Here is a 7,970-nt window from a genome sequence, read left to right as displayed (position 1 = left end):
CTTCCAGGGCCAGCCAGCGTCTCTATCCTTGTGTTTCTAACGCCCCCAGCCACCAACCGCCCGCGCGCGCGTCGGAAGCTCCGGTCTCAGTCTGGATCCCAGTGGCCTTGCCGGGATTCCCAGTGTTCTGCGAGATGCCTGAAGTGGCGCGTGCACCCGGCTCATGAGATCTCAGTCTGCTGTTTCTGCGGGTGCTGTCAGCGAGCCCGCCCTACTCCACGTGCAAGTGGCTACCGCTTCCCAGCACCCGAACACGGTGGCTCCCTCCCCTTCCGTTTATCTTCCAATATCGTGCGGTTTATGGCTCCCGCCCCGTACCTCAATACTCAGCGCTGGAGATGTTCATTTGTAAGAGATCAGATGCATCTTCTGCGTCTCAGGCTGAGTTCGTGGTTGTTTAGGCTGGTCTGGTACCTATCAGCTCGGGGACTGGCTGAAAAGCGTGTCTCCTACTCCTCCGCCATCTTAACTCCTCCCCACACAAGCCAACTCTCAACCAGAATAAAGAGACATATAGATAAAAATACATTAATAGTAGGGGACCTCAACACTCCACTATCAGAAATAGACAGAACACCCTGGCAAAAACTAAGCAAAGAATCAAAGGCTTTTGAATGCCATACTCGATGAGTCGGACCTCATAGATATATATAGAACACTGCCCCAGAGACAAAGAATACTCATTCTACTATAATGCCCATGGAACATTCTCAAGAATAGACCATGTTCTGGGACACAAAACGAGTCTCAACTGATAACAAAGATTGAAATTATCCCCTGCATATTCTCCAGACCACAACGCTCTGAAATTGGAACTCAACCACAAGGAAAAATTTGGAAGAAACTCAAACGCGGAGACTAAGAACCATCCTGCTCAGGAATGACTCGATAAACAGGAAATCAAAAATCAGCAAGCAATTTATGGAGACCAACGAATGAAAACACAATGGTCCAAAACCTGGGATACCACAAAGGCAGTCCTAAGGAAATACATAGCCATCAGCCTCACTCAAAAGAATGAAAAATCTAAAATGCAGTTTTTATACTCTCACCTCAAAGCTGGAACAGCAACAGGGGACAGGCCTAATCCACTCACGAAACAGTTGACCAAAATTAGAGCTGAAATCAATCAGCAGAAACCAGTGCAGTAAGAGCAGATCAACTTAGGACTAGAAGCTGGTTCTTTGAGAGAATCAATAAAATTGACAGACCACTGGCAAAAACTTATCCAAAAAGAAAGAAAGGACCCAGATTATTAAAATTATGAATGAAAAAGGAGAGGTCACGACCAACACCATTGAAATTGGAAGGATTATTAGAAATTTTTATCAACAGCTATATGCCAATAAACTAAGCAAACTGGAAGAGATGGAATCCTTCCTGGAAACTATAAACTACCAAGATTGAAACCGGAAGAAATTGATTTCTTGAGCCAAGTGGTATGAAGAATTGGTGGTGATAAACAACCTTCCAGTAACAGAAACTCAGGCCTGGACGGTTTCCTGGAAATTCTACCAAACATTCAAGAAAATAATACCTATTCTCCTAAAGCTATTTCAAAATAGAAACAGAAAGAAAGCTACCAAACTCATTCTATGAGGTAATATTACCTTGATCCCCAAACCAGGCAAAGACCCCCTCAAAAGGAGAATTACAGACGATCTCCTAATGAATATGGATGCGAAAATCCTCAACAAGATACTTGCTAATAGAATCCAGCACTACATTAAAAGGTTATCCATCACGATCAAGTGGGATTCATACCTGGGATGCAGCGTGGTTCAATATTAGCAAGTAATCCAGCGTGATACATCATATCAACAAGAAAAGACTCGGGAACCATATGATCCTACTCTATTCAGTGCCCAGAAAAAGCGGTGCTTAAAATACAGCATCCTTTCTGATTAAAACCCTTCAGAGTGTAGGAATAGGGAATTTCTCAATCTCATAAAGCCATCTGTAACCCTACTGCAAATATTATTCTCAATGGGGAAAAGCTGGAAGCCTTTCCACTTAAGATCAGGAACACGACAAAGGATGCCACTCTCGCCACTGATATTCAACATAATTTCTAGAAGTCCTTGCAACAGCAATCAGTGATAAAAAGGGATCAAAAGGTATCCAAATAGGCAAAGAGTCAAAATCTCTCTCTTTGCAGATGACATATTTCTATATGGAAAATCAAAAGAAACACTCTAAACTATTAGAAGTTATAGAGCAATTCAATAATATTAAATGGGATACAAAATCAATATAAGAAATCAGTTGCATTTCTATACATGAATAATGAGACCGAGAAAGAGAAATTAGGGAATCCATACCATTTACAATAGCACAAAACCATCCTTTACCTTGAGATTAACTTAACCAGAGGCGTAAAAGGACCTATATTCTAGAAACTATAAATCACTCTTGAAAGACATTGAGGAAGACACAAAAGATGGAAAAATATTCCATGCTCATGGATCGGAAGAATTAACATAGTTAAAATGTCCATGCTACCCAGAGCAATCTACACTTTCAATGCTATCCCGATCAAAATACTGAGGACATTTTCAAAGAACTGGAACAAATAGTCATTAAATTTGTATGGAACCAAAGGCCCGAATCTCAAGGAACTGTTGAAAAGAAATAAAGCTGGGGGAACTCATCACAATGCAGGATTTTGAGAGCTGCACTACAAAGCTGTGATCACAAAGGTGGCACATGGTACTGGCACAAAAACAGACACATAGACCAATGAACAGAATAGAGAACCCAGAAATGGACCCTCGGCTCTTTGACGGCAATCTTTGATAAAGCAGGAAAAAAGCATCCGGTGGGAAAAGACAGTCTCTTCAATAAATGGTGCTGGGAAAATTGGACAGCTACATGCAAAAGAATAAACTTTCCAGCCACTATCTCACACCATACACAAATGGATGAAAGACACTGATATGAGGCAGGAATCCATCAAAGTTCTAGGAGAACATAGGCAGCAACCTCGACATTGGCCAAAGCAACCTTTTTCATGACACATCCTCAAAGGCAAGAGAAACAAAAGATAAAATGAACTTATGGGACTTCATCAAGATTAAGTTTCTGCACAGCCAAGGAAACAGTCAGAGAAAAACTAAAGGCAAAGCCCGCAGCGGAATGGGAGAATATATTTGCAAATGACACTACAGATGAGACTGGTATCAAGATCTACAAAGAACTTCTCAAACTCAATACACGAGAAAACAAACAAACAAATCAAAAAATGGGCAGAGAAGATATGAACAGACACTTTTCAATGAAGACATACAAATGGCTAACAGACACATGAAAAAAATGTTCAAATCGTAGCCATCAGGAAATTCAAAATCAAAAACCACACCCGAAATACCACCTTACGCCAGTTAGAATGGGAAAAATAGACAAGGCAAAAAACAACAATTGTTGGAGAGGATGTGGAGAAATGGGATCCCTCCTCCATTGCTGGTGGGAATGCAAGTTGGTACAGCCACCTTGGGGAAAACAGTGGGGAGGTCCCTTCATTTGCTGCAACATGGACGGCACAGGAGGAAATAATGCTAAGTGAAATAAGTCAAGTAGAGAAAGACAACTATCATATGATTTCTCTCATCTATGGAACATAAGAACTAGGAAGATTGGTAGGGGAAGAAAGGGATAAAGAAAGGGGGAGTAATCAGAAGGGGGAATGAAACATGAGAGACTATGGACTATGAGAAACAAACTGAGGGCCTCAGAGGGGAGGGGGGTGGGGGAATGGGATAGACCGGTGATGGGTAGTAAGGAGGGCACGTATTGCATGGTGCACTGGGTGTTATAAGCAACTAATGAATCATCGAGCCTTACATCGGAAACCGGTGATGTACTGTATGGTGACTAACATAATATAATGAAAATCATTAAAAATATAAATAAATAGCAGGGATTTACCCATGCTAGCTCTCTGACCTTGAGCCACCTATTTTCTCTCCTTGGGCCTCATTGTTTCATCTGGGAAATGGGGGCATGATTGATTCTACTGTTGGGGTTTGCTGTGAGGCTCCAATGAAAAATGACTATGGAAGTGCTTTGTACCCAGCAGGGATTGTTCCTACCAGCCTGGGCCTGATAAATGTTCTGCTTGCCGGTGGATTAAGTTAGTCATTAGCCTGTCCCCAGCACCACAGCAACCAGAAGGCCACACTGAGACCTCAGCTAGTGATAGAAGTTGTATGAGAGTTCAGCTCAGGGCTAGAGAGGGGAAGAGGAGCCTTTTTTTTTTTTTAAAGATTTTATTTGTTTATTTGACACAGACAGCCAGCGAGAGAGGGAACACATGCAGGGGGAGTGGGAGAGGAAGAAGCAGGCTCCCAGCAGAGGAGCCTGATGTGGGGCTCGATCCTAGGATCCTGGGATCATGCCCTGAGCCGAAGGCAGATGCTTAACAACTGAGCCACCCAGGCACCCCGCCAAGAGGAGCCTTTTGATTTCATGCATGCAGAGAGTGAGATATAGGCTTGACACTTTTGGGGGACTGGTTAGATGTCCTGTATTAGTTTTCCATGGCTATGTAACAAATTACCACAAACTTAGCAGCTGAATATCCATTTATTATATCCATTTATTCTTTTATAGTTTCCCTGGGTCAGGAAAGCTTAACTGAATGCTCTTCTTGCGGCCTCACAAATCAAGGTGTGGGCCACACCAGGCTCTAACCTGGGACTTCAGGGAAGGATCTGCTACCAAGCTCATTCAGGTTGCTAGCACATTGCATAGCCTTGCAATTTCAGGATGGATGTCCCAGTTTCTTTACCGGGTTTCAGTCAAGGGCTGTTCTCATCTCCTAGAGTTCATTCTATGGTCCTTACATATGGGCTGTTCTCATCTCCTAGAGTTCTTTCTATGGTCCTTACATATGGGTTCCTCAACCTTCAAAGCTAGCAAGAGTGCACTGAATCTTTCTTTGAATCTCTTGCACTTCCCCTTCTGCCACCAGCCAGAGAAAAGCCTGGTTTCCAAGGGCTCCTGTGATTAGATCAGAATAGCCAGGGTGATCTCTGTACCTTAAAGGCAGCTGATTTGGAACTTTGTATCTGCAAAATCCCTTTACAGCAGTATATAGATTAGTGTTTAATTTAATAACCTAGGAACAGAAGTCTTGGTGAACCATATTTAAAATTCTATCTGCCACACGTCCTCCCAGTTATTAGAATCATGTCAACAATTTTCCTTTGGGGTCTATTTCAAGCCCCATACAATGAAAAAAAGATTTTAAGTGCAGAAAGCAAACAATACCTCCATCCTCCTATTGTCTGTGGGTTTTTTCTCTAGTGGTCTGGATAACCTGTGCCTTGAGCACAGGTGCCAGGGATATGCAGAAGGAATTGCAGGTCCAGTAGTCAATCATCATCAAAAGTAGGGGAAGAAAGGGATAAAGAAAGGGGGGTAATCAGAAGGGGGAGTGAAGCATGGGAGACTATGGACTCTGAGAAACAAACTGAGGGCTTCAGATGGGAGGGGGGTGGGGGAATGGGTTAGACTGGTGATGGGTAGTAAGGAGGGCACATGGTGCACTGGGTGTTATACGCAACTAATGAATCATCGAACCTTGTATCAGAAACCAGGGATGTACTGTATGGTGACTAACATAATGTAATAAAAAAAATTTAAGAAAATTAAAAAAAATAAAATTAGGAACATTGGACAAAATCACCAGATGAACCCAAGGGGGGGAAAAAAAAGAAAGAGTCTGTTTCTCAGGCAGAAAACTGAAAGTCCAAGGCAGCCCCTTGAAACATGGTGAGATTTCACTGTTTCCTTGGCTGTGCAGAAGCTTTTTATCTTGATGAAGTCCCATAAGTTCATTTTTTCTTCTGTTTCTCTTGCCTTTGGAGATGTGTCATGAAAAAAGTTGCTGTGGCCAAAGTCAAAGAGGTTGCAGCCTATGTTCTCCTCTAGGATTTTGATGGATTCCTGTCTCACATCGAGGTCTTTCATCCATTTGGAGTTTATCTTTGTGTATGGTGTGAGAGAGTGGTCAAGTTTCACTCTTTTGCATATAGCTGTCCCAATTTTCCCAGAAACATTTATTGAAGAGACTGTCTTTTTTCCACTGGATGCTTTTTCCTGCTTTGTCAAAGATTAGTTGCCCAAAGAGCCGAGGGTCCATTTCTGGGTTCGCTATTCTGTTCCATTGGTCTGTGTGTCTGTTTTTGTTTCAGTACCATGCTGTCTTTGTGATCACAGCTTTGGAGTATAGCTTGAAATCCGGCAACGTGATGCCCCTAGCTTTGTGTTTCCTTTTCAACAATTCCTTGGCGATTTGGGGCCTTTTCTGGTTCTGCACAAATTTAAGGGCTGTTTGTTCCAGTTCTTTGAAAAATGTCATTGGTATTTCGATCAGGATGGCATGGAAGTGTAGATTTCTCTGGGTAGCATAGACATTTTAACTATGTTTATTCTTTCGACCCATGAGCATGGAATATTTTTCCATCTTTTTGTGTCTTCTTCAATGTCTTTCAAGAGTGATTTGTAGTTTCTAGAATATAGACCTTTACCTCGCTGGTTAAGTTAATTCCGAGATAATGTATCATTTTTGGTGCTATTATAAATGGAATGGATTCCCTAATTTCTCTTTCTTCAGTCTCATTGCTCGTGTATAGAAAGGCAACTAATTTCTGAGCATTGATTTTGTATCCTGCCACATTACTGAATTGCTCTATAAGTTCTAGTAGTTTGGGGGTGGAGTCTTTTGGGTTTTCCATATAGAGTATCATGTCATCTGTGAAGAGAGACAGTTTGTCTTTTTCTTTACTGATTTGGATACCTTTTATCCCTTTTTGTTGTCTGATTGCTGTTGCAAGGACTTCTAATACTATGTTGAATAATAATGGCGAGAGTGGGCATCCTTGTCGTGTTCCTGATCTTAAGGGAAAGCCTTTCAGCTTTTCCCCATTGAGGATGATATTGGCTGTAGGCTTTTCATAGATGGTTTTTATGAGATTGAGGAATGTACCCTGTATCCCTACACTCTGAAGGATTTTAATCAGGAAAGGATGCTGTATTTTGTCAAATGCTTTTTCTGCAACAATTGAGAGGATCATACGTTTCTTGACTCGTTTCTTGTTGATATGATCTATCACACTGATCGATTTGCGAATGTTGAACCACCCTTGCATCCTAGGGATGAATCCCACTTGGTCTCGATGGATAATCCTTTTAATGTACTGTTGTATCCTATTAGCTAGGATCTTGTTGAGAATTTTGGCATCCCTATGCATCAGGGATATTGGTCTGTAATTCTACTTTTTGATGGGGTCTTTGCCTGGTTTGGGGATCAAGGTAATCCTGGCCTCATAGAATGAATTCTGGTAGTTTTCCTTCTGTTTCTCTTTTTTGAAACAGCTTCAGGAGACTAGGTATTATTTCTTCTTTGAATGTTTGGTAGAATTCCCTGGGGAATCTGTCAGGCCCTGGACTCTTGCTTTTGGGGAGGTTTTTGATCACTGCTTCAATCTCTTCATAATTAATCGGTCTGATTAAATAATCAATTTCTTCCTGTTTCAGTCTTGGTAGTTTATAAGTTTCCAGGAAGGCATCCATTTCTTCCAGGTTGTTTAATTTAGTGGCATAAAGCTGTTGATAAAAGTTTCTAATGATCCTTCCTATTTCATTGGTGTTGGTGGTGATCTCTCCTATTTCATTCATAATTTTACTAAGAGGCAGCCCACGGAATGGGAGAAGATATTTGCAAATGACACTGCAGATAAAAGACTAGTATTCAAGATCTACAAAGAACTTCTCAAACTCAATATATGTGAAACAAATAATCAAATGAATAAGTGGGCAGAAGATATGAACAGACACTTTTCCAATGAAGACATACAAATGGCTAACAGACACATGGAAAAATGTTCAACATCATTAGCCATCAGGGAAATTCAAATCAAAACCACCTTGAGATACCACCTTACACCAGTTAGAATGGCAAAAATGGA

The sequence above is a fragment of the Ursus maritimus genome (assembly GCF_017311325.1).
Source record: "Ursus maritimus isolate PB19 chromosome X unlocalized genomic scaffold, ASM1731132v1 scaffold_X1, whole genome shotgun sequence".
NCBI lineage: Eukaryota > Metazoa > Chordata > Mammalia > Carnivora > Ursidae > Ursus > Ursus maritimus.
Note: the sequence above shows the minus strand (reverse complement) of the source record.